Source organism: Lonchura striata, chromosome 9, assembly GCF_050655825.1.
Source record: "Lonchura striata isolate lonStrDom1 chromosome 9, ASM5065582v1, whole genome shotgun sequence".
In the NCBI taxonomy this organism is placed as follows: domain Eukaryota; kingdom Metazoa; phylum Chordata; class Aves; order Passeriformes; family Estrildidae; genus Lonchura; species Lonchura striata.
This window is the reverse complement of record NC_140711.1, coordinates 2,290,591-2,316,472: the sequence shown is the minus strand read 5'-3', so window position 1 is coordinate 2,316,472 and position 25,882 is coordinate 2,290,591. Positions and strand designations below refer to the sequence as shown.

The window sequence follows — 25,882 nt, the reverse complement described above, 5'->3', positions numbered from 1 at the left end:
CAGAATAAGGTGCCACAAGAATGCTGCATATGAGTATTTACCAGTCACTTGACATTTGGTCTAGATCAGGAACTGATGAAAATTTAAATGTGCTGACTAAAAAATGTAGTATTTCTTTCAAGTGCTTAAGAGAAAGGGAACTAACGCACATCAACTTCTTTAAATCCACATTGAATTGAAAATTTTATAGAATTTTTTTCTGTAAGGTAGAAAATAATCAATCCAAACATGTTATTCTGCAAGTTAAAAACACTTTGTTAAAAACACCAAGTATGAAATGCTTTTCTTGTCTGATTAAGTTCCACAGACGTTTTTCTACACAAATTATGACACCCTCTACACATCCGTATTTAAAGAAGCTAAGAGGAGTCATTTCCTCTTGGTAATAAAGCAATATGCTGAAATATACTTCTTGTAAAGACTTCTCAACCTTCTCAGTTCTAATGGCTAGATCTTTTTCATTTCCAAGCAGGCATTTAGGACTATTTCCAGTGACTCCTGCAGAATTACATTCACACAACCACATAGCATGTGTAAAATGCATCAGACATAGGCAGCTTTTCCCCAGTTTCTAAGGAGAATATGTTTAAACATCTGACAATCTGATGCAAAGAAGCAGAAAAATGATTGCATTTCTCATCTCAAGCACATGAAGTATACAGAAATTAATAATTACACTATATCAAGACATAAATGTTTATTTATCTAGTAGCAAAAAGTGCAATCCACAGTTGCTGCAATAGGTAGAGAAGCTCCTTTTATCAGAAATGAGACACACGTGTCAGCCCAGAATTCAAAAAAGCTGGAAGTAAACTACAAACAGTGAAGCAAAGATGTCTCTGATATTCACAAGCTGAAAGCCTAGGCAAATTTGATGAATGATGGAACTACAAAACAGGACAAATAATAGTGACAAAAAATTAAAGATAGTCAATAAGAGCCATGACTAGAGAGTTACAGACCAAAAAAACAAGTGTATTTTCAAATTCCCTGGAAAATACAAGCAGTGCTTTAACTTTTTACAGCAAATAGGGGCTTATATGTAATCACATCTCTACCAGAGAACCCCCTGCTCAAAGCCATAGCCAGCATACACAGCAGCCAAGAGAAAAACCTGACACCCATCTTAATTTCACAAGATACAACTATTCCCAAGAGGGAAGATGGTTCAGTGAGAATCTATGAGTCCATTACCAGCTGACCAACTGAAATGAGTCCAGAGTCGCCCATTTATATTTTTAACATAACTCTAACAAAATTAAGTACAATAAAAGCCTAATAACCATAACCATACTGACTTTACAAGCAAAAGACAACAGAAAACAACCCCAGAAAACCCCAGCCCTGTAATACTTACTCCAATGAACCTCTCCTATTTCAGTTTGACTGTGTAGTAAAGATACTTTTATTAAACATTTTCTTCCTATTACTCTTGATTTTTTTCAGAAGATTCCACGAGATGACCTCAATGTGATCTAAAAAAAGCAAACCACAATATAATGTAATTAACCAAATGAGAAAATCAGCAATATGTATTTGGTTTAAAAGCTGAACCAACTTTCTGTGCAGAAATACCCAAAAATATCACGCTATTTTTTACTGCCTTCAAATACTACAGTACCACATTCCCATTGCACAATGTGATTAATCTAACAATTATAGGAATGCCAAATCCACAAACACCCTGCTACCAGAAACAAAAAAGGAAGTAATAATTTGAATATGCAATTTATTCTAATAAGTCTTATAATCATGAATTAGTCAAAAGCATTCTTAGCTGCTAAAAATATTTTCAAATTTCTGTATATTCAATTTGGGTCAGACAGCAGATGTCCATTGCAGTTAAAGTCAAAAAAAGGGAGACAGAGTTGCCTTCATTATCTTAAGCACATTTTCTATTTTTCCTCTGGGCTGTAAGCTGATTTTAGTGGAGGTTTTTTGTTGTTTGGGGGGGATTTTGGTAGTTTTGGTTTTTTTAAGAGTGTAATATCTATAGTCCTACTATGGAGAAGCTGAGTTGATGACACAAGTGATTCCTATTCACAGTTCAATGTGTGAAAGGTTCAGAAGGTCTCTGACCAACCAACACCCTGCAGATGTACAGGGCAAAACATCTCCACAGAGGCAAGGCATCATCCTCCTAAGCTCTACACTGCAAATCAAGCTCGCAGTAAAGAGAAGTGAACAAAAAGGACTTCAATCCCCCTTGAGCACCAGCAGTGCTGTCAGTTTGCACCGATGCTATCGCCAGGTTTGTAGGCCAAGCCACAAAGCACAAGACATGTTTATGGGAAGTGCAGTGTAGTTACAATTATTTTTCTAAAACACACCAGGCAGGTCCCATTGTGCTCGTGAGAGCTCAACACAGTACAGTGACCAGAAGGGAGGGAGGGCTGTCACTGCCTCACAGAGCAGAATTCCTCTGGGAACTGGCATGTGGAACCCTCTGAAACAACTGAGACTCTTCAGTGGTTTTGAGGGATAAATACTTACTGCCCCACGTACTTAAGTCTAAAAAAAGTTAAGTTACTGCTCCATGCACAACCTTTTGGTGTATAAAGGTGTTGTCACAAAATGGGTCTTCACCTGGTGTGCAAGAAGCCAATCCACACACTTTGAGTTATTTATTTATTTATTTATAGAGGCATGATCTAGTCCAAAAAGTTCTCCTAATTAATATCTAGGCGCCTACAGCAGGGAACACACACAAGAAAAAGAAAAAAGACTAGAGAAAAATGAAGACAGTATCATATGATTGCAAGTACAAAGCATCAGTGTGAATATCACAGAACCAAGGCTGAACTTCCAGCCTGGAATTCATGTTTTACAGCCATGTCAATATTTGCTCTTGTGGAATCAGAAAAGTCCTCATCAAAGGCTACTGGCCAGCAGGCAGGATCTTAGGAGGGGGTGTGAAATGCATCCTGCTATAGCTAACAGGCATGACAACAGAACTTCCACCCAAGGCAGAAATCCTGCATGACCTCTGGCCCCTCAAACAAGGGGCACAGTGTGACTGAACCATAACCCTATGGCAGGAGCAGGATATTCTTTGACTAAAAGTTGGATATTCCAAACTTGTAGAGGTCAATAGCTAACTAGATACATGATGACCAATCCGATGGTGGGTGCCCAGAAATTACCCAGGGTCTATAAATGGTACAGCTTAAACAAACCACTGCATTGTGAATAGCTCCAGTCACAGCTCCTGTCCAGTCTTGCTTCCCCTCAGCTCCCTGTCCTGTTTCCCTTCTTTCCTCACAGCACTTTGGATCTCTGCATCTCACATCACACTGACAACAAGCTGGTCCTCTACAACCAACTGTGGAGGATCAGCCAGCCCTCGAGACCTTAAACCATTTTCGAAGTACACAAACAAAGCACTCATTGCTACATCCAAGCATGAGAAACAAACCCTTCATAAGTGGATGAGGGTGTGCAGCCTTGTTTTTCTCACCAACCAACCTTTCCCGTTTTTCAGAGCAGCAGAGCAAGGGTTAAGAGAGGTGGCATGGATGGGCTGCAGATCACACCATGGGCAGCCAGGGCACTTTCCAACTTCACAGCTCAAATGGAGAATTTTCCAAAGGCTGGTTACACCAAACAGACAGGGTACAAACTCTGCTGGCCTTTTACTGACTGTCAACAGCTGCTGAGGACTCCAGCTACAGAAGAAACATGCCAGCACCATCTTTGGGAATTGCATAAAGACAGAAGGACTTGGAGGAACTGCCTCACAAACTGGACTCTCTGAGGACATCTTTTCCCCATTGCACCTCTGGGGAACATGGGAAAAACAGAACTGGCAGCTGGACATCACAGACAGCCTCTCCTCTGGGTCTGCTGGGTGTGAACTCGGCCAAAACCACACCACCCACATCCATATGACTTCTTCTGACAGCACCCACCAGGGACCCAACAGAAATCCTTTTCTGTTCCAGCTTGCAACTTCTGCATGAGAAATTGCATTTGACAAAATAATTTTTATGAATCCTTTAATCACACCCTCATTACATAGATACTGCTTCTATGTAAATCGTAACTTGTTTTCTCTGAAACATTAACAATTTTATGAGGCAATTCAGAAAACAAAACTGTGTTGTGGCAATCAGAATGCCTGCAACAATACAGTAAAACTTTAGAGTTCTCCACCTACACTCCCTATGTCCAAAGAAACACTTATTAATGTATTACCAAAAAAAAATTATATCACAAGGAAAAAAAGAGGGAAAAGCTATAAGAAACTTTTGCCTAAAATTCCTGGGGCATAATGTTCAAGATAAACAATTACAAGCCAAGGGAATAGGCCACTCACAAAGACAGAGAAAAGAAAACCTAGAAGAGAAAAAAAAAAATCATTCATAAGCAGTTTAAGAAATTTACTGGGCTAATTGTGTGGCCCTCTTGACTTCTCTGTAACAATTTCTAGGCCCATCAGACAGGCTGCTGCTCCATCAATTCTTCCAGAATACATAAAAAATCCATTTGCTGGAGAGGATGCTCCAGGTTTACTTCAGGATAAGGAACTCTGAGTGGGCTGAATGACATAACACAGCAGTTTCTTGGGTATCTTCCTGGTCATTAAACCTCTTACTCTGGAAGAAAGCACTGAGGCAGACATCAGGAGAGCACTAGCACATGTTTAGGACAGTGATACACAGCTGGGGCATTTTAGAGTTTTTGGTTCACAGCTTTGGTCATGTCAAAGCTGCCTTGAGCATTTCATGCTCCCAGTAATGCTGAAGATTGGATGAGTGAATACCAAACTGAATTAGCTGCTGTAATAATGAAGAAACTCACCATTTCACCAAGTTTGAGACAAAAAAAAAAAGTATGAAAGATCAGTAAATACACTGACTACCTTCAACTTTAAAAACTACTGAAACATACAAAGCAACTCAGTCTTAAGTTCCAACAATAACAGACATAAAATTCTTCAAGAGCATTCACTGCCAGTAATTAAGCCATCACAACTCAAGTCCAGGAACTAAAACAGTGAGCAAAAGAGAAGCTCACAGCAGTGCACATCTGCCTAAATGACAGGAAATTCCAGCTTGTACACACTGCACAGCTGAGTGCCCAGCTGAAAATGCAGGTTAAATCCTAGATGTGAAAGGAGTATTTCGTGTCTGTTCCAGTGTTGTGTGCCAGCTGACCCAAACAGCAGAGCTCTACAGCACAAGCACTGTCCCAACAATGCAGTGCCCAGAGTCTCTCCAGCAGCAAAGACCAGTTCTGACCTTTAAAAGGTGGCATTTATTTCTGCAGTACCATCAAGAGACAAAATACCATCCTGAAAACGGACAGCACATTGTTACACGCAAGACAGCATTCTTCTTTGTGTTCTACTTTCCCAGGTGCTGGTGCTTGGTCAGAAACCAGTAACATCCTTTTAGAAGCCTCAGACTTCTCTGAAATGTGAAACCCACCTATCTTGTACAAAAACTTTCAACCAAAACTGAAGAGGCATAAAGCAACAAGTTCCCATTGCACAAGAACAGACACAGAAAAGGAAAAACAAGGCAGAGACAAAAATAGCAGAACACCAAATGAGTTCAAAAAAGACATCTATGTTAGAACTGTAAGTCAGTTTACATCTTTTCTTATTCCTGAAGATGGGCAGAGACTGCTTAGCATTTTCCAGTATTATTCTTTAACTGAAACAGATAACAGATAAAAACATGATTTGAAGCTAAATTCAGTTATGTCTTCATGAAGAACTCGATACCATAACTACATTTACGCAGTGGGTGACTGAAGACAGGAGCCCTGTCTCCCACCACAGTGACTCACAGTCTGAGGAAGCCTTGCTCTCTCTTCCCAGAGCTCTGCCTCACCTCTGTGAAATCCCCTTCAGTGCCCAACAGGCTTGGTTAAAACTAATTTATACTCACACAAGCACAGATTAATACACCTCACAATTAATCATGTTTTTACTCGGTTACTCAGGTTGCTGAGTTCCCTTTCAGTATAGAAAGACAACACAAAACCACCTCGCAAGCTTTCCGTGAGTCTTTATTTTGAACAAAGTGATTCTTTAACACGGTGTCAGTTACAGACATTTGAATTTATCTGGGAGGGCAGGAGGTTGTGTCGCTCCTTCACAGTGATGTATTCTGCTTGATGGTGCTCAAGGTTGAGTAACCCAGTAACCCTCCTACTAATTGTGTCTCAGACCTCAATTTGATTTGGGTTGGAAGGCAAATAATCTTTTTTCCTTACAATAAAGTCAAACTTTAGAGCAAAAGACTGTCGGCACTTACTGTCATTGGAAAATGAAGGACTTTCCATTAAAGCAGCAAGGAACAGATAGTTCAGATGGGAAGGAATCACCTGCACTATTTAGGCTCAACAAACAGAAAACTAAATAAAAATAATTCATTTTTATTTTCCCAGAACATTTCAATTGGTTTTTTCCTGCCCCGTCACCTTCAAAAGAAATGCCTCTGGGCAAAGCAGAAGGGGAACGCGTCACTGCTAGGGAAGCTTAACAAAAAGAGGCTCCTAGACTGCAAATTTTCCTGTCACACTGCCGGGCAGCCAGACGTTCCCTGGCCTGAGGGCAGTGTGCTGAGAAGGAGACAGGCAAAGTCTCTGCTGAGGGAGAGCCTGCGATGCCCTGAGCACCCGAGGGCTGGCTGCCAGTGCTGACCGCTCCCAGGGACAGGGGCAGAGTAAGAAACCTCCTCCGAGCAGAGGCTCTGGGCTGGAGGGCGTACTCTGCCTGCTGCTCTACCGTTCAAAGAGCACAAAGTTCAAGGCTGGTGTGACGGTTCTGTGAAAACAGCAGTGTTTTTGTTATTTCAGATGACTCACAAACAAGTGCTTAGATCTGCTTTATGCTGCTCCACAAACACGAAGTCAAGTGAGCAACTCTTTCCAGCTCATTTCCAGTTCCGATGCAGCACGGGGCACAAGCGATGACCCAGCTGGCTCAGCAGCTCCAGAGCTGGCACACACTGAACAGACTCATCCATGTGAAGATGTAACTCCTCCCAGGGCCCACAGGTCACCTTCACCTCCATGCCAGTGCCACAGCTTCTCTAGCTCTGCTTCCTCTGCTTCACTCCATGTGGCTGACAGCAGTGAAGAACTGGAAGCCGTGGTCACAGAGCACTGCTCCTCTTCCCAGAAATCCTCACCTACAGTGCATGTGCAAGAAATCCTCACCTACACCTGAAGTGTGAGGCCCAAAGGCTTGAGCTGAGCCAGCCTAACCACTGAGCAGCAGTTCAGACAGGTGCAGACAAACCCAGCATCCTGCACATCCTTGTGACACCTACAGAGATCTCTCCAGGAGTCCATGAACCCCCCACACGAGCCTGTCTGCTGTCCCTACAAATCCTCAGCAGCCCTGCCACCCAAATTCAGCTTTCCACATCCTAAAACAGGCTGCAAGCAATAATAAATTATTCGATTCTGCATGGATTTCCATTTCATCTAAAGCAGTATTTAAGGACAGAAGTCTGGGGGCAAGAGTAGGGGCATTAACTGCCACCAGCACAGCAATTCCTGTTCCTGTTTCTTTGGTCTTCTATCACAACACAATCACATCCCATACTTTTGTTTTTAAGCTGCTCCTGAATCTAGAGTTAAATACTGGGCAGAACACAAGGACTTGCTGTAGAACAAAATTACCCCTGCACCATCATATTCAATAAAGAAATCTTATTTTTGTTTAATGAGATATTTTCAGCCATTCTAAAGTTTATGATGACCTATTTCATGATTTCTCTCTGAACGTCTTAAACTCTCAAAGGCCAAGGTACATAAGGACTGATGAAGCATTTCCTCCAAATTCAGGAACACCTGAAACACGGCCCTTATTGCTGATGCATTTTCTACTCACTGCATCATAGACATAACAACACTGAAAAACACCAACTGGTTCTACCCAAAAGTCACTACATGAATAAATATTTACCTGCACTTTAAACAGAGAAATAAAGCAGCGAGTCCTCATCCTGTTTCTGTGACGATCCCACCACGATTACTGAGTTACTTGAAATGTAATCAGTAGCACTACTTGTGATTTCTGTTTCTTGTGATCTGTGTAGTCTATTTTCTTCACTACTTTCATGTCCCCATGTTTCACTTCCCAGTTACATTCTGTGAAATCCCTAATATGGTGAAACTATGCAAATTTATTTCTATTTAGTTCCCAAATTATTGTTGTCCTCATATTTGAATTTATATAGATGAGAGCACAGAATTCAAAAGCAAGAATGAACAATTTGTCAGTTATTAATTATTATGAGCCATTTTGTGAAGGTGCTGCCCACCCTGCTTCAGGTATCACTTGAAAGGCTTTGTTCTTTATGATTAAAATAAACCCCCAAGTGTGGATTACAAGGGACTATGAACCAATACAGAAATACCCAAGTGCATTTTACAGACATGCTGCTGCAATCCAACTTGCTCTTTGATTCCAAACATTACCACATAAAAACAGCATTCCATCACTAACAACATGCATACAGTAGATACTACCTGAAACTAGAAGTAATCACTAAAAATAGTCCCTGTGCTGAAGAAGGAAAAATACAAGCATCTAATAAATGCAGTTTACCTCCAGCTATAGCCAACACTCAAAAGCAAATCTATTAAGCTCTTTCAGATAATAAAAGTGTGCATTTTAATCTGCTCTTGCTCCCCACTCCCTCCACTTTCAGGTAGGCCTCTTAGAAAAAATATTTAAAATATGAAGCATAATTTCAGCATGACAATTTATAATACTACATAATGTAAGAACTCCAAATCTGAACTACTCCCAGGCTAGAAGCAAGGGAGTGCTTGGTTTCAGGAACAAGAACCAACCAACCAAACAACACCCTAAACCCAGCAAAACCAAAAACACACCACCAAAACAAAAACCAAACACAAAAGACAATCCTCCTGTCCTCAAACCAACAGTTTAAACCTGAATTTGGATCTAAAAGTCAGATTTGAATAGTATTCACATTTTTTACACCTCCTTTAGACGTAACACTTAAAATGACAGAAAACTTGATGGAAGAACAAACCAACCCAAACCCTTCTACCCTCCTCAGCTGCAGTGCTCAGCTCAGTAATTTAGACTACATGGCATTTTCTGGCATCCCTCATTAACAAAAGGTTTCAGTGCATTCACCAGCTACCTGTTCCACAGGTTGTTCTGAGAGAAGCAGAAGCATTTTGTGGTGCCAGGAGCATTCCAGAGAGGAATTCCCTTCCAAGTTCTGAGCGGGAGCAGAGCCTGAGCTGTGACCTGTCCCAAGAAACGCCACTTCCTCTGGGATCGTCAGATGCACGGCGTGCAAGGATGGAGCAGAGGCAGCAGGTACATTATGCTCCATGTATTTATCCTCCTGCTGTCGCTCAACATGACACCAGTATTTACAGCACTGTCTGGCAACAGGCATCCAAAACCCACCCTCTCCCTGATCAATGAGCAGGGGCTTCTTCTCCCAGAGCTGATCACTGGAGATTTCCATTTGGCACCTTCACTGCATTCTGCACCCAAGCCTGCTGCTTCACCTCCAAACTGCAGGAGCAGTAGGACACAGGGGATGTAAACCTGGGCACACACAAGAGCTGTCACAGCAGCAGCATCTGTATTTAAGAAAGCAATTATTAACAAAATTACAAAATCAGACACCAAAAAAGTGATTCTTGCAACTGAAAGCAAAGGCTTTTCAGTTTTCACACAAACTATATCTTGACCAAGACAGAAATTTCTCAACACCATACTTGACAGCAGAAAAGCTCAAAAAATATTTCCCTACACTCCTTTCAAAATCTCTCCCAAGATAAGTGAGAAAGAAAACAAAGTCCCTCTAAAATCCTATTTTACTTCTCACTGGTACATTGCAAGAAAACAGTACATCACAGAACAACAGACAGTTTAACAGCAAACCATTTCATTTGCCACCACACCCCAACAAATCTTTCTTTAGCTTAACTGGGTCTGCTAATCACCAAAATGTACATGCTTGAGCCAAAGGCTTCAGGAATGCTGCCATTTCTGAAGAACCCTTCTTGTAAAAGGGGTCTAGCCACTGCCTCTTCTTCAAGAAAATTGTGATTACATAGGTAGAAATCATTTATTATTGCACAAATAGAGCTAAAAACCACCTGAAGAGTAGCGTGCTACTTTCCTGGTCAACAAGTCCCAGTTAAATTAACGAGGAAGAAGCAACTTAGGGCACCAAGAGAGTGGAAAACTTTCATAGAAATTGGTATATATTGTCTGGTTCTTTCAAGCTTTATCAGCACAGCACACAGAGCCTGCACCTCTCATTCTTCTGAGGCAATAACCCCAGGAATTTACCCCTAAGCAGTGATATACCAGGATTTAAAAACTGGCAAGTAGTGATGGGAAGAAAAAAGGGGCCACCAAATACCGAAGGCCTCTATAAATCCTGTAGTTGAACATCATAAAAGCTGACAAGTTATTAAACCACAAATAAATCTGAAAATTCAGCTGTGGTTTGTGAAAGTCACATTAAAAAAATAATTTGAGGACACTAAAATGATGAGCTGCAGAGATAGACTAAGGCAAAAACTGCTCTGCCTTCTCATGAAATTTACCTAGAAGTTAACTGGAACTGAAATAAATCAGAGAAAACAGCTATAAATAGAAAGGGGTTAATCATTCAAATTTCTACTCCCATGACAAGAATACACTAAAGACTCTAACTTTTTAATCTTATGATCCTTAAAAAATAGTTCAGCTGCTACACTACAATCTGCCTCTACTTACTTTTTAAGAATAATTTCTCCTTTATTTTTTTAAACACAATAAAGGAGATTTTTTTTGACAAAAACTTTTTCACTGACAGTCACCAAAGCAAGCCTGTGCATCAGCTGGAACAATCACATGTGCTCACTTAAATGGATCTTGTTTTAATGGGGACACTTAAAAATACATTTATCTTTTCCCCATCCTAATATAAAGCACATAAAACTTATTTGTCATCGATTTCAACTACCAGAGCTGCTACAAAGTATTTTTCAATTAAGTGTTTGCATTTATCCTAAATGCAGCAGAGAAACATAGAATCATTAAGGTTGGCAAAGGCCTCTAAGGTGATCGAGTCCAACTGTTCTCCCAGCATTGCCAGGCCCATCCCTAAGCATCACATCCATTATGTTTGTTCAAGGACATTAATTCAAGTTTACCATGCAAGGACACCAAAGAAAGGAAACAGGCTCACCCTCAATGCACATATAAAAACACACCAGGATAACCCAATGTCTCTGAACTCACACAGAGCCTGTGACACACTTGGAAATAGAATCTAATTATTACAAATCCCCAGCCAGTGCTTCACTCACAGTATTTCTCATCCAAGTAAATTAATGCTGAAGCTTTTCAGTTAAACTAAATGGAGTATGGGAAATAATACACAGAAAGAATTTCTTTATTCAAAATGTAGAAACAGATAAGGACTTTTGTCATTTGTGGTGCCCAGCAGGTTTACTCTAAAGTGAGTTGCAATGCAGCATATTTGCAGTGACAGAAATTAGGACAGCACCCAATATATGCATTCAGCTGCTGCAGATCTCCATGACTACTCATTACAAGAAATTGTGAGCAAAATACTTAATTGTGCTCTTAACATTCCTTCCAACTTTTTGAGTTACATCCTCACATTCTTGCCGAACTTGCTTTTATTGAAGAACTCTACTAAACAGTTTTTCCTTTTTATGCAGAACTTTTCTGCTCTTCCCTCTCACTGCAACTCTTCACACATCAGATTTATTTACAGCGCCCAGAGGAACAGGAGCTCCCAGTTATCAGAACAGACTGCAGAATGCAAATAAACAATTGTTATGTATTCATGTTAGCTGGACTCTAATTTGTGCAGAATGACACTGAGTATAAAAAAATGGTATCCTAACAGTAAAAGGAACAATTCAGTAAACAAAAATGTTGCTGCTGTTATTATTACTCAGATAAAAATAAAGTTAGGTCATTATTCTGAGCTTACTAAAATTATCAACATAGCTAGAGGTCACCTACTTCAAGTGTAAATAAACATTTCTATTAAAAAAATATTATCTGCCTACATTACTATCACTAGTAGCACATGTAAAAAAGAACCTCCAAAGTGCTGGGGAAGTAAAACTGGCCTAGCATGATGACTGTCAGTATTCTACACATCTAAAGAGTGATATGTCTACTTTTAAACACATGGGAAATTTTGCAGTTGTTTGCACATAGCTTATAAAAGCTTATAGCATTATAAAATTATTTAAAGTTAGATATGCAATCAGATGCAAATAACTGGTATATTATAAAGTGTTTTTTTATTATTTTTAATAAAATATAAAAGTACTTTTGTCAAACGCAATGTATCTGTCTTACATGGATACTAAAACACAGAACAATATTAGCTACCGAGCAGAGAATCAGTCCCTCCTCATTTTTATTATTAACAACAGAAAGGAAAGCTCTATTTTTGCTAGCAAGTTTTGTGCCAAAATTAATGTACCATTTGCTGCTGACAATCTGCCAGACTAATGGTGTTTTTCTTCACTCCAGAGGCTTCAGAAACTACTACTCACTTTCCAGTCGGCATTCCCCACAGATTCCTCCCATGAAAAGAGAAACAAGACAGCTCTTCTGCACACACACACCCCTCAGTCATTACTACAAGCAAATAAACTTCAGCAGAAGTACGCAAGTGTTCTTCACCTCCTGCTCTTGTGGCTCAAGCCACTATTCCTCAATTTCACTGGCAAAAGACAGAATAAAATCACAGAATCGTTTAGGTTGGAAAAGACCCTTAACAGTAAGTTTAACCTTTAACCCAGTGCTACCAAGCCCAGCACTAAACCATACCGAGTGCCACACCTGCACATCTTTTAAACACATCCAGGGAAGGCGAGTGCACCACTTCCCTGGCAGCTTCAATGCTACAATAACACTTTTGGTTAAGAAATGTTTCCTAATATCCAATCTAAACCTTCCCTGGTGTAGCTGAGGCAGTTTTTTCTCATGCTTGGGAAAAGGCTGATCTTCACCTGGTTGTAACCTCCTTTCAGGTTGTTGTTAAACTACCCGAGTGTAAAATTGCAAAGAAACTTGTGGCAGCCCCATCCCTGGAAGTGTCCCAGGCCAGGCTGGACGGGGCTTGGAGCACCCTGGGACACTGCAAGGTGTCCCTGCCCATGGCAACTGGGTAATCTTTAACCTTCTCACCCAAATCATTTTAGGATTTTACATTTCAAATTTTATTTCCCACTAGATTTGAACTGTTTTTGTGGATTCAGTCTTGTCCATCTCCATGAATTAGTACCAGGACCAGCACTCTACTGTGCCTGCTCCCATTCTGAGGCTGCCACTGCCGTGCCCATATGGACAGCACACACCTGCACTGTCTCTCTGTCACTGCTGTCTTCACACAAGCACTAACTCTTCCTTGATTAGAGGATTCCTGGTTAGAACTTGGACAATCCTCCTTAAATATCTTATGTCTTCAACTGCATCCTTAGCAGGGCATACAGATAAGCAAATAGTAAATTCAGAAATTTTTTCCCTGTATCAGAAACGAAGTAGGATGCTCAGCACTGAAGGTCAGAAATACAAAAATGCAAGCCTACGTGACTTTCAAACTCCAATACACAATGTGCGTGTGGTGTGAAAATCTCAAGGGCCTCACCTTCCTCAGCAACACCTATTTAAGTCAAAAAGGGAACTGAAAAAAAAAACAAAACAAACCAAAACCAAACTACAAAAAACCCCAAATGCAAAAAATAACTCAACACCAGCAGAGAATAAATAACATTGTCACGTATGGTTAACACACTCAAATTATTAGAGTGTTGGGAGGGGAAAAATGGAGGATCTGGGGAGAAGGACTAACCAAAAGTAGTAAACTTAGTGCCAAACTGTACAAGGAAAAACAAAAAAGTAAAAAGGCTGGGAATACTGAAAGCTAGATGAAGTGGAAAAGAGTACAGGCAAAAGGACCAAAGTATTCTTCAAAACCAGAAAAGGAATCTGAGACATGAAGCCAAGCAGGGAGGGCATTCAGTGCCCTGTGCAATTTTCAAATAACATTTTATGTGCTTCTTTCTACCAGGTCAACTTTGTACTTGGTTTTTTGAGTTTCGGCTGGCAACACTGGCCTTTGTTTACCTGGTTCTCCCCTGTAGCTGTGTCTGTACCAATGGTTTGTACACACCAACTACAGACCAACCTGCAGTCTTCTGGAGGACTAAACAGCAATGCCCACACCACTGACTGAAAGCCATCCCTCTGCAGGACTCAAAAGCAGGGTTTTTTGGCTGTTACTTGTAGTGACACAAATGTAATCAGTTTTTTAAATCACACAGGCTTCATATGCTTCTGTTGTGAACATTCTATACTCATATGCATCAAATTGTTAAGTGAAAATAACAGCATGTTTCAAAATGTTACCTTTGCTTGTTAGAAAATAAAATGATGCAACAATATTAAAATTAATCTCTCAAGCACCATATTTATCAAAGATAAAAAAGGTACTGCTCAAGAATTAGCTCCCATAAGAACCTTGAGGACTAAAAGATGTTACCAGTTATTCTATTTTCTAGAGATTTTGTACAATGATTTCCAAATCACCTACCTACTCTGATTTTTAAACTGCTTCTGATACTCTGTAGCTGCACACTAGCAGGTCTTCCACATTAAATCTGCCACAAAACCACCTGACAACAGGACTGAGCTTCTCAAAGTGTCAGTTAATGGTACAGTCCACATGACAGCTTCCATAAACAACTGGCTATTCTTATGCTTATTTTTTAATTATTTCATTGCCCTGATACCTTCTGTGCTCACAAAGGACTTCCAGAAACACCAAAAGTTAGCAAACACCTCATAGCAACACTGTACAATACAAGTAAAGGCATGGCAATATTTTTACAAATTCTTATTAACAGCCAACTTTCCCCACAGGGACCCACATGACTTCCACAGAACTCTTTATCTACCTCTGCCAGCCACACGAGCTCCTGCCCACGTTCTGCCACCTGAGGCCAACTCCAAACTTACATTCTCCAGTTCACCTCTGAATTCTCTCACAGAGGTTTTTTTTTTTATTTTTTTAAAGCCAGTGGATATATGGTGCCTGGGGGCAAGGAGAGGACAGGAATGACCTAAAGGGAGAGCAAGCAGTGCAAGCTCTAATGGAGTACACTTAAAACTGCCCATTAGTTCCAAAGTAATGCCTCTGCTTTCTGCTTTGCATACAACAAATATGGCGGGGAAAAGTCCCAGAAGAGCACTGTGAAAAGAAATTTAAAATCAACCTAAACCTTTAGTAGCCCCTAAAAGTGAACTCCAAAAAGACAGCAATGAGAACACACTGATTACTTCTGTCTCATAAAAAGAAATTAGAAATAACAGTGCTGTCACTGTTCCTCCCCCTACAACTAAATTAATGCAAAGACAAAACATAACATCATACACCAGCACAAAAATTAAACCCCCAACACAGCCTTTACTCCAAATCATCACAATTTCTGGAAAACAGGAACAAGAATTGCCAGTAGTGAAGTATTAAAGATTATTTATCAGCCTAATAGGGGAAGTACAACTGTTCAGCTTTTACAGCAGCATATTAAGTTGAGCTACTGAAGCATAAAACTAGACCTCAATATCTCTGATCAAGTTCCTTTAAGATATTTGATGAATTCACAAAGATATTTTAAAAAAACAGTAACTACTTTTGCAAACAAAAGCGAGATATCTTAGAAAGAGAAAAGCACCCTTTACAATTCAATTTCATAGCAAAAATTTAATGCAATGCTATGTATGAAAAATTGACGTTTAAAGAGCTTGAAAAAAACCAACAGTAAGCTGTGAGTAGCAATTTGTGTATTTTGTGTCAGGAGGAAGTTACAGTACTCCTAATTCTTATGCTCTTTTAAAAGTAAATCCTAAACATACTTCTTATACCTAGATGTAGCTCCAAGGACACAAAATTACCCCCGAGTTCTGCTAATTCATCATTTTAAATCAGGAGCACCCAAGGTAAGAAACTGCTACAACTGCCTTTCTTCCTTTCGAATGAACAGAAAAGGGTTTGGCCAAAAGCCAAAGCAGGGCAGTAGCAAAGGTAGGAGGACAGCCGGAGCTCAGTCTGTGTACAACCAGCTCCTGAAAGCCTCTGCCCTGCAGCAGCTGGGATTAACCTTCGGCTGCAGAAAAGAAGCCAAAATCAAACCAGTAACAATGCACACACACAAATGATCAGTGGGGAAGCAGAACTGCCCAATCCCACTTCTCAAAGGAAGTTGGTTTTGACACCTCGGTGTCACTCTTTGTTTCTTTAATCTTCTGAAGCCAGTATGTAAATTCAATTATGTTGGTACCTACAGATCCACGGGCATTTGCACATGAGGGCCTCCTCGGCAGCTCCAAATGTATGTAAATGAAACCGCATTCCTGAATTTCCTTCCACCAAAGGCTGGGATAAAAAGATTTACGCATGTAAATTTGATAGACTAACACAGATTGGTCGATGTTGCCAACAAAGTACCAGGCATTATCCACATCCACCTACCCTTCACCTTGAAGGTTCCCTGAATTGTGATTATTTCAAAGGTTACCTGCTGTTCATCCTGGATTGTAAGTACACACCTTAACCCAAACCAAAACTTTTTTCTTACTAGCTACTACTAAAATAAATTACAAAAAAAAAAAGTTAAATTTCTAACACAAGATGATCTTTGCCCCCAGATCTGATTTAATTATCAAAACAAAGCAGATTGAAACTTTCGCGCCCGAGTGACACTAACAACACTGCCACAAAACCAATTGTTTCATGCACTCAGGCATTAGTATTTGAAGCAATCAGTATGAACTTCTGGCCTCCACGATTCGAGGTCCTCATACTTAGAGGCAAACGATTTGAGAGGCAGTGTGTAACACCATGTGTGTCAGCCCAAGAGTATTGCTTTGAGGAAAACACACATTCACTAAAAACAAACAAACAAAAAACCCCACCAAAACAAACAAGCAAGCTTTTCTATGCACTCGTGTGAATTATGCTTATTTAAGATGTTTCTGTCCTGGACTGCTTCCACAGAAACTGCCAGCTGGGAAACGCTCCCAAGAGTGGCAAGTCGGAAAGTCCAGCTAAACCAATAAGTAAATACAGCATCACATTCTGCAGCCCAACAAGCCCTGCATTTATTTTCAGGTAAGTTAACTGATGGCAACCTTTAGAGAACCAAGGGCAACACTTCCATGTGTATCTTTAGATCTGTGAAAAAGCACTTAAACTACTTGAACTGTGTGCCCTGGTCACTGAAACACAACAGCAGTAAACAGCCAAAACATCAGCCTGCATTTCCACACAACTTCTAAATAACAACTTTCCTTCCTCTGCACCCTCCCCTTATATACAGCGTTCTAACAAATCAGGTTTTTACTGGATTTTGGGTTGAAATTATTTGCAAAATAGAGCATATGAGAGACATATGCAAACTTTAAAGAGAAAGGAGTAGTGGAACAGGACATGTTCTCTCTTCACTACCTCACAAGAGTCAAAGAATTTCTTTTTTTTTAAGAAGGCTTTCCTACACTAGAATTTGGAGTTCTGCCAAAAGTCCATACACAATTGGAGAACCAGTGAACTCATGACATCAGACATTCCAAGGAAGTGAAACCTGGCTGAACGGAAGTGATTTTTACTCATGAAAAATAGATACTTAAATAGACAAACAACAAAACTATTTTAAGACCATGTATAGATGAGGTCTTTTTTATTAAAAAAAAAAAAAAAAAAAAAAAAACACCAAAAACCAAATGCCCCAAACATTTAATCAATGTTAAAACCCCCACTAAAGCATGTTTCCAAGGCAATACAGATCAAAACATTCTTGATGTGACCAATATCCCTGATATTATTTCTTAAAAGGCCAGTAAACCAGTTACTAAAGAATTTTTGTACAGTAATCCATTCCTGAATCCCCACTCTCCTGAAAAGCACTGCTTGCTGGCAAGAAACTCCCAAAACCTGGAAATCACCATCAGTCTGAAGGGAAGCTTCCAGATCAAACTTTCCAGATGAGCTGATTAATTCCCAGCCTTAATGCATTCCTTAGACTTCACAACCCTCTGCCAAGCACATGGATGTTCAATATTCCTTTATATGCAATTTTCCTAAAAGCAAGCATGATCTAAAGTTTTATTCCACCTTTTAATTAATCTTTGAAGGCATACAGCTGTGGGAGTCCCTAGCTCATACTGCAAAACACAGGCCAATCAAATTTCTTTGACATTCTTCATACATTCCTCTCACTTCAAACCCTGAATTATGGTCCTGAAAACATAAATTATACACTGTTGAGGCTTCCAGCTTTAGGAACTTCCTAAGCCTGAAAGCAGTTCAACATCAACAAAACAACGGCAGCACAGACTTCGTACCTAATATTTGCAGTTATGGCTACACTTGTCAGTTCCAAATGAACGAAACTTCGGTGTATGCAGTGACAAGAAAAGAAAAGACTGTAAGTGCATAAAGTTCAGGGAAAAAAACATACACCAAAACCAACCCAAAACAAATAAAAAACTCTGTACACCCCAAGAAAAAACTCAGCTTTCCGAAGTTTGGACAGTGTCCAGCATGAGTCTAAGCACACATATGTTGCAGCTAGACAAACCAGCGAGTCTGGCATGAGAGGTTTCCGTTTCTCTTTCAGGAACTCTTTGGGAGTAATGAAGATTTATTCCCCCCTTACAGAGAAGCAGCTCCTCGTCTGTGGCTGTCTGTTTGGAGAGCACACGACGACAGCAGTGCCAAAGTCACCGCTCCGTGCGCCGCCCTGCACAGCGCGAGCAGCTGACTGCAAACACATTTTCCAAATACTGCTTCGCCATACAAATTCCTGCGGTTCCCAAGGAAAACAACGCTCAGAAACCCAGCTGAAAACAATCGGGAGTATCGAGTAATAGAAACGCCACTTAAAATTCACAGAGCAATCACAGACAGTTCTCGGCTCGGGAAAAAATAAAATAGGAAAACCGCCTAGGCAGAGCGCAAAGCTTGTCCGGCGAACGCTCGTGGGGAGCAGGCACCCAGGGACCGTCCGGCCCCTCCCGAGCGCCGCCGGCCCGGCAGCAGGAGAGGTGACCCGGGCCGGAGCGGGACGGCGGGCCGGGCCGCGCCGGGCACTTGTTGCGGGGCCGCTGCCGGCGCGGTGGGGCACAAAGGCGCCCGCCCGGAGCCCCGAGCCCAGCCCGGCCCTGCCGGCCGCCCCGGGCCCCTTTCCGCCCCAAACGGCCGCGTCCCTCCGGAACCTTCCCCGGCGCGGAGAGGGCGCGGGGCCGCCCGCGCAGTTGAGCAACCGCGGTGTCGCAAGCGGAGCGGAGGGGATCGGAGCGCTCTTCCCGCGCAGCTCGGCGCCCGCGGCGGGGAGGCACCGCCAGCAGCGGGCCGGCAGCGAGGGGAGCCCCGCCGCGGCCACACCGACACCGAGCGGTGCCGCCGGTCCGCCCCGTCCCGGCGTGCTCGGAGCGCAGCCCGGGCACGGCCAGCCCCGCTCGCCCCGCAGGCCCCCCTGCTCGCCCCGCAGGGCCCCGTGCTCGCCCCCCTGGCCGCCCCGCACGCCCACCTGCCCGGGCAGCGGCCGCCGCCGTGTCCGCGCCGCCCCAGCCAGCGCGGCGGCGCTGGAGCCAGCGGGGAGCGCTCGCTCCGCCGGGGTTACCAAGGCGATGGCTTCGCCCTCGGGCCGCCGCCGCCAACCCGGGCCGGGCTTTCGCTATCGAACCGCGCCTGGCGGCCAATGGCGCGGCGCGTCCCCGCCCCTGCGGCCGCTCCCCTTCCCCGGAGGGCCGGGCCGGCCGCGCCTCCGGCCGGCGCTGGGGGTGGCGGCGGCAGGGCCGGGGTCGCCTTTCCCCGGCCTGCCGCGGGCCGGGCGGCGGAGCACCTGGCGAGCCGCCCCTGGCGCTCCGGGAGCGCTCCGCCGGCCGCGGACGGACGCGCAGCTCCGCTTTCCGCCACCCGGCGCTCCCCGGGAGCGGCTCGCACTCGCAGCGCTCCGGAGCCGCTTCCGCACCCCCCGGTCGCGCTGCGAGCAGGGGCAGCCGCCCTAGGCACGGTGCAGAGGCTCGTCCTAGAGCACCTTTCCCGAAGCGCCTTCTGGCAATCAGCTGGAAAAGCCCATTACAGCAGTCTATTGCCTTGCCCATGAAGTCACCGATACGTCCTCATTTCAAGAGTCTCGGTGCCGAGCGGTCAGGAATAATTCCATGGGAACTAGTACCTGGAAAAGGGGGTTTCCTAAGGCTTAAAAGAAGCAATCAAAGGAAGGCAAGGTAGAATGTAACCGGTAATGAAACAACTTTTGCATGCAGCGGGCCCGTCCCCACCCACTGAAATCAGCAGCAACATTCCTGCCGCCTTCAATGAACACAGGGCGAGGCGTAGCACATCCTTGTCCACAGAGTATGATCATATTATGCATATTTTAACATCCCTATGCTAATAATCATGCTGTATCATTAAGCTTGTCTATTTTAGTCTGTTTATTTTTCCAGCTATTCCAGTTTTGAAAACTGGAATGGATTTACTTCCTCAACTTCACTTGTCGATTCTCAAGGCACTAGAAATCCATTAAATTTGGGTTAGAAAATATCTAGGAAATGTTTTGTTGTTTTTTACAAACCACCCAACCAACCACAACATCAATTAACTGGAAATGTCTGGGAAGGACAATGATCTCCCCTATTACTTCAGCAAATGGGATTTTTGCATGGTGATCATGCAAATGCTACCTCTAGGCAAATCTCAGTGGAAGGGCAGAAGTTAATGAGAAATCTTGCCTACCGTGTGTCGGTTGCCTTCACAGCCTGTCTATCCTGTGTCAATTAACAGCTCCTCTTCCTGCTTTTAACCAGTTCCTTAAGTTTGCTCAGTACCACAGGCATTGCTCCTGAACATCATGCTGCTACCTCACACCACAGAGTGAAGTAACTTCCCTTGATCACCCTTCCTCCTGAAAAAAAAAAAAAAAAAAAAAAAAAGTAGACTTCAAATGAAACTGGTTTATCAGGCAAATGTGCCACTCATACAAATGGATCGTGTTCTACATAACAATGTTTAGTTCAACATGTCGAGCCACTTGTTTCTTCTGTATAAAGTTTACATTGCAATTGAAATATATTTCTGAAGAAATAAGGCATTAATGAAATCCAGTAGTGTAAAAAGCCCGAGATCTGCAGTTTTTCAAATCATTCTGATACTTGTGGTTTTGACATTAAATATTCCGGATAGTCTTGGCTTAGACACTGAACCTTTGGCTCAGTAGTTGGCCTCACTGACAAATGGGTTTGTGACTGGAAAGGCTTGATAACGTTTCTTGAAAAAGAGCTATTCACACTGGATCTTGTGAGATTAGGTGGTTGATCTACAGGATCCAGTGCAGTCTTTGCAAAGCATAAGCCAAGTATGATGTGAATGACTTACTGGACTGAGCAGAGGGCTACAATCCAGAGCCTTCAAAACCTGTTTATTGTACTGCCACCTTTTTCACTTGAGTAATGATGCCTTGAGGTGTCTATCACACATAAAGCACCAGGCACTTTAAAACTGTCTTGTATAGACAATTTCTGTTAATAGATTTCAGTGAAATCTGACCATGCCAATTTTTTCTCCAGGGTTGGAATCCCTGATTTCAAATTTCCTTTCCATTTTCTATTTTATGCCTTCAAATACAATATCAGGATTTAGCAAGGGGAATAAAGAGATCTCAGTCAGTAGTTATTAAGATATTTCAGATTACACTTGATCAGCTTGCATGATATTTATGTTCTTGTCACACATGGAGTTGTTACAGACTGTGTGACACGGATAAGGAACTTGCCTTGAAACATCTTAAAGAAACATTTTAATGTCCTATGTGGAATGCAAAAAAAACCCACCAGACTTCAAATATAATTTTAATTTTCAATTTCCTTATTTTTAGATTGCTTTCCCACCCCCCCTTCACAAACAACAAATGTTCCATTATTCTGCCCCCCAGGCTATTGTTGCATGTGTTCGAAGTATAATGAAAGGGCTTTGTCTGAAAAGGCTGGATCTGAGTCATGTCTTTGCATGTGAAACAGCTGTACACCTAGGGCACATTCTTGGTTGCTTGAAAATGTGTCATTTTCAGTTTTTTGGGTTTACACTCTTTGAATCCTGTGTCACTGCAGTGGTCAGAAGAAAGGAACTAGGTTGTCTCTGTATTTGCAAACATCACAGAACTGTGACAGCAGACCCAGACATTGAAAAAGGCAAGTGGAAATGCCATGTTAAAGATGTTTGGCCTGAAGCAGAAAAAGCCATTCTGAAAAGGAAAAAAAAAAAAAAGAATAAATCTAAAGAAGAATGATACAGAACACAGCAAAATACTGGGCAGGAGATACTGGGCTTAGAAAATATTCATTAGAAAACTTAAAAAATTAAAAAATTATAGCAACTTGCTACTGTCCAAAACTGTGATACAATGGAAACATCTACAAACCAAATGAGCTTTGGGTAAAGCCCGGGAATGTTTTCTGGTGAATACAGAATGGCACAAGAATCTCTCACCACTAATTCTTTTCTTAAAAAAAAAAAGTTATATTCAAAACTGTGTGAGCAATAGTAGACAGAATAATGGTCACTGCACTGCACGGTCATCCCTTTGCCAGCTTGCTGCCTACTGCTGTCCAAATAAAAGGCTTTAAACCATCTTGTGTATGACAAATAACATGTCACTCTCCTCAGCAGTCACTAGAGGAAAGCCAGTTTGCTTTGTAACATTTAAAAAGTAGCTTGTCTGTTAACAAAACTTTCATCTCCCCTTTGAAAGCCCTCCTTCATCCAGACTAGAAAAAATATGTCCCCTATTCCCTAAAGTAGCAGGTTGTTACCATTTGGAAGGTAGAGTCATTAATCACTGAAATTTAAATAGTGTTATTAAACAAGTGAATAATACTGGTTGTGACTATTTCAAACCATGTGTTTAGTACAATAAATCCCAATAATCAGATTTAACTGTCAAAGACTATATTTCATCTCCTGTAGGGAAAATGCTAAGAGATTCCCAATACATGATTTCATGCCCTAGGTTAAAATACTGAAACACATAGAAATGGTATGACAGGATAAGATGCTATGGTCTTGCACCAGTTCAGCTGATAAATGAAAGTTAACCTCCTGGAGCTTCCCCATCTCTGCAGCCATTAGACAGCCCAGCCTGAGAAATCCAGGCTGGCCACTGCCACCAGGGCCTCTCAGGGTGCATGGAGAAGTGCTAATGGCATGGTGAGGGATGTGGGGTGACACGCCACCTGGATGCTGTGAGCAGGACACACCACCTCAGTGCTGTGAGCAGGACACACCACCTCAGTGCTGTGGGCAGGACACACCACCTCAGTGCTGTGGGCAGGACACACCACCTGGATGCTGTGAGCAGGACACACCACCTCAGTGCTGTGAGCAGGACACACCACCTGGATGCTGTGAGCAGGACACACCACCTCAGTGCTGTGAGCAGGACACACCACCTCAGTGCTGTGGGCAGGACACACCACCTCAGTGCTGTGAGCAGGACACACCACCTGGATGCTGTGAGCAGGACACACCACCTCAGTGCTGTGGGCAGGACACACCACCTGGATGCTGTGAGCAGGACACACCACCTCAGTGCTGTGGGCAGGACACACCACCTGGATGCTGTGAGCAGGACACACCACCTCAGTGCTGTGAGCATGACGCTCCCCCAGAGGTGCTCGGGCAGTGCTGTGGTCCCCATGCCCTGCCTGGCTGTCTCCAAGAGCTGCCCCTGGTGTCTCAGCTGGCCCCGTGCAGGGGCAGCAGCAGCAGCAGCAGCAGCAGCAGCAGCAGCAGTGGCCACCAGCCCAAGCAGTACCAGAGAAAGGGATGCTGGCTTTGGCTAATGGAACAACAGCCTGCAGAGAGAACAAGCAGCTTTTAACAGTGCTTTGCTAAACCAAGTTATTTAACATGAGTAAAATTCACTAGAAAAGTTTTCTGAGAACTTAAAGCATACAGGAACCAGAGAGGCAAAGCCCTCTGCCAGCTGCAGCAGCCCCTCAAATCCAACTGCAGCATCCTGGCACCATCCTGGCACTTCACTGTTCTGTTCCCCCCACTGAACTCCATGTCTGAGGCCACTTATTTTAAAATATTAAGCCTAACTTAAGTGATACCGAGCCACTTTAAGTACAGGGCCTCTTCCTCAACCTCCCTGACCTCCCAGTCTGCTGTGCTGCACCAGAAGCACCAGCAGTCAGCTGATGCATCCACCAGGGCAGACTCAGCCCTGCTGTGAACTCCTGGGCTCAGCTCTCTCTGCTTTTCCCCGCTCAGACAAGCTATGTGAGCTGGTGAGCAACAGCAGGTCTGAGCTGGAGGGAGGTCTGACCCCATCAGGGCTCTCCTGGAGCACTGGCTGTGCTGGTGATCCCACAGAGCTCCCCTGGAGCTCCCCACACCTGGCCCTGGCTGGGGAACTGCAGAGTCCCTCTGCCCCGAGGCTGCAGCTGTGGCAGGAAGGGCTGGGAGCTGAACCTCCACCCACCATGGAAACCCACAGCCAGAAGACACATGGTCCTATTGCTTCCAAAGCACAGAAACCCATGGGTAGGAGCTCCTAGGCAGGCACTTTGAAATGGTGGCATTTTGATTGCTTTATGCAAACTCTATTGTAATAGAGCAGCACATTTTTAATAGCACTAATCTATAGAGAAACTGACTGAAAATACTTACTGTCACTAATTCCATACCATAGTCAATGTATCTTTTTCTGCATCTGTTCTGGTTTCTGGGTAAGGTCACACTTTACAAGACCGCTTTTTCATTAAGTACATGGACCTCCATCTGTACCAGCAAGTGAAGATTAAAAAAACTGCTCAGAATTAGGAAGAGTAAGGCCTTTACAACAATCAACAGCATCCTGAAGTGGCCAACTGGCTTTCCTGCTATATTCACCCTTTATATACAAATAACTCTATGAAGTCTTTCATTTTTCCAGTTTCCTAACACATGCTTTGCAAAAAAGAGTTCCATCAACACAAAACAAATTTTTTCATCCAAAAGGCCAATGCCTACTAGAACAGGATTTCTGTCCACGTGTAACCTCACAGCCCACACAGACAAGTCTCCCACCAGCTAACATTTCCTCTGCCTACTTTGTGGGCCTGAACTCATAACCAATATTAACATTTTATTAACATAACTGGATTGTTAGCAATGGCAGTTTTTAGATGATGTACCGAGTTCCCTTGTGTTATTTCTACCAACTTTTCTAATCAAATACAAAGATCCCATGACACATTTTGACAAAAAGTAGGGCACAGCCAGCTTATTTATTCTTTTACTAAAAATAGGCTTCAATGTCCAGCAGGTTGTAATGTGTGAGACAGCACTTCAAGTGTAACAGCTGCTCCTCCTGCCTCAACAAATCTGTGTTACCAGCCCCTCTTTACAATCTGCTAATTACCAAAATCAAACATCAGCCTTCACAAGGAGTTCCCTTTTTCTGAAACATTTACTATGATTAGGCTAACCAACAACTGGAATAGCAATAAAATATCTTCTCATCCTCACAGGAGGAGTTTCTGACACCCTTCCAAGCACAGCAGAGCACGGCATGTTTTACATCTCTTGGGTTAATAGCATATTACTATTCTCAGCCAGAGGCAAAGACTAGAAAGAGATTCATTACAGGAAATCCATCTCTCTCTCAGCCTCTTTGCATATTTATTTTCTAGCTGGCCTTTTTGTTAAGGCAATTCTGATAACAGAGCAGATGTGACAACTGTGAAAACCAGCAATGATTAGGAACACTATTGAGGCTGTCACACGTTTTAATGACTGTGGATATGAAACACTGTATTATTTCAGAATTTCACCTTGAG

The 25,882-nt window shown here is 42.7% G+C and overlaps 1 protein-coding gene across 11 annotated transcripts in view; it reads right to left on the bottom strand.

Moving 5' to 3' along the window:
• Window positions 1-25,882, bottom strand: part of PIK3CB (phosphatidylinositol-4,5-bisphosphate 3-kinase catalytic subunit beta) — an 89,092-nt gene that overhangs the window by 47,879 nt on the left and 15,331 nt on the right. For 3 of the 11 annotated variants that reach the window (XM_085587525.1, XM_085587526.1, XM_085587524.1), the window contains 2 exons: window positions 20,799-20,967; window positions 1,358-1,475 (listed from right to left, as the gene is read on the bottom strand). The exons of 1 other annotated variant lie outside the window; for it this stretch is intronic. The gene's annotated coding sequence lies outside the window, so the exon portion shown is untranslated. Of the gene's footprint in view, window positions 1-1,357; window positions 7,143-7,924; window positions 19,103-19,584; window positions 19,736-20,798; window positions 20,968-25,882 lie in introns of those variants that run through there. 7 more of the 11 variants (XM_077785562.2, XM_085587528.1, XM_085587530.1 and 4 more) reach the window with 7 other exon arrangements.